Source organism: Rhagoletis zephyria, unplaced genomic scaffold, assembly GCF_001687245.7.
Source record: "Rhagoletis zephyria isolate East Lansing unplaced genomic scaffold, Rhagoletis_zephyria_1.1 Rzeph_scaffold_01727, whole genome shotgun sequence".
Taxonomy (NCBI): Eukaryota; Metazoa; Arthropoda; class Insecta; order Diptera; family Tephritidae; genus Rhagoletis; species Rhagoletis zephyria.
Genome location: NW_016158811.1, coordinates 17,450 through 19,678, shown reverse-complemented (window position 1 = coordinate 19,678; position 2,229 = coordinate 17,450).

Sequence of the window (2,229 nt, the reverse complement as noted above, 5' to 3'; positions counted from 1 at the left end):
TATAAGCTCAGCTTAAAAAAAACCTAACCAAGTTTGAAGTATATCCACCTTTTATATTATATAAAAAAAAAATATTAATAGAGAAACTATGTTATAAAAAATTTGTATTAAACTTGAGGTCGTTTTAATTGAAAGTTATTGCGGAAAAACAATAACTAATAAATGGTAGAAGTTCTGACAAAATATTTTTTTTTTAATTTCACTTTAATTTTAACATAGTTTCATTAAAAGGTAAATACTGATAAAAATAACATTTTTCACACAAACAACAAAAAATAAAATTAATCTTAAAGCTATTATTGCTCCAATAATTACTGTACTAACCAAACCTATTTAACCTCCCAGAAAAACTTTTATTTTTTTGGTAAGCGCTTACTTTTTGTATCGATAGAGTAACGCGTTACAATACATGCCCAGGTTAAAGTAATGTTTCTGTAAACTATAGGGTATGTGGTGAATTTTGAAACGTGCTTACTAATCGCGATTCACCACATATTTACCCTCTAGTTTACAGATGTAGTGAGTCACGACAAAATGCAACATAAGCACTACCCGTTGACATACATTCCATTATCGCTGACCAAGCAGTTCAAAATTGTAAACAAATCAGCCTAGTGCATTGCCCGCTGCATTGAGCGACGCCGCCACTGTACAAGCAGAATATTTCGGCGAAACGTCATGCACTGCGTTTTAATTGGTTGCTTTACAAATTTGGAATGCTGAATCACAAAGCACTGGAAAAGAGGTGGAGCTATGAAAGTGGCTTAGAAAATAATTTGTGTTTAAATAGCATTAAGTTTGATCAATAAAATTAGAATATGAATGATAAGCTTTGACTTTCATCATTTCTCCAAATTCGGCAACTGCAGAGTTGCCTGAACAAAGATTTCGGCAGCCTCACGGCTGCCTATCGAACGGCAGAATCCTCTCTGCCTTTATAAACAAGAGGATCAAATTAATTAAATAAATATAGGACCACCACACATTACTAAAAAATATAAAAACTCTATTTCTTCAAATGATACGCTCCTGCTGCTTTTTTAACACGTCAGTGAAGTGTCAAACCTAATTACTTTCCCATAAGGAGTAGTTATTAACAGGGTTAGGATTTTAAGGCATTTGCCTATTTTGTCTGCTTGGTCGTATCTTTATACAAATTAAAGAATCACACGTTTCATGTGTTCCTTGATTAAAAATTTAAATCTTAGTTTCGCCTTTTTCTACATTTTCTGCATGTTTAGCCTTTTTAATATTTACCTCTTCATTTTCATTACAACACTGTAATTTCTTTGCGAATATTTAAAAGGCCTAAGGTGCTTGTTATAATTCCGTGAAAATCCACGGCTATTGCTGTGTGCCAGTGATGGAAAAGCAAAATTTAAAATTGTGCCGAATTTCTCCGGAAAAATGTGCCTAAATGCAGGTCAATGTGCCAATAAATTGAAAGTCGTCGATAGGTACCATTTCCTTTATGAAATATATTTACAGTACTTATTGCATATAAGAAAAACAGAAATCTGACGGAAAACCTTTCTTTAGTGCAACAACAAAAACATAAAAATCAAAGTTTAACAGCCGCACTCAGAGTCGTTTAATGATTACTTAAGGTGTCCCTCAGTAATGATTTGAAAAAGTGCCCTCTCAGAGTCAGTTAATGATTCGTTACCGGAATTTAATGAACATTAAAGTTAAGTAAACAAAAACCTTTATTTTATACAATTTTTTTTAAGTTTTATTGCTTAAAAATTTCATATTTTTTGTTTTATTTAACGTTTCGAAACTTTTTTGATTCATCTGTTTTCTTTCACTTTCAGTTTCTATAATTTTTAGTTTTTCCTGTATCTCATTTCGTTTAGTTTTTAGAAAACTTATTGCTAAGCGATAAATTAAATAACACTATTAGCACAATTAGTTATTCGAAATACAGAAAAGGGCTTTCAAGATAATTGCCGAAATATAAAGACATTTGTCTCTCGAAAGACTGAGGTGAGTTGAAAGACAGATGCCACAATTGGCCTGTTATTGGTCTTGTTTGTCTTTTAGCAAACACTTTAATTAAAATAAAATTGTGAAAATTTTTTAGCTTGTGATAGGCTTGTCTGATCTGTTCTTTTAGTGTAAATAAAACGACGTTATTTCACTTACGGCCCAACGTTTCGCTAATCTTCTTAGCATCTTCAGGGGCGTGTTTATTTTATTATCTGTTACAAAAATATAAATACATACATA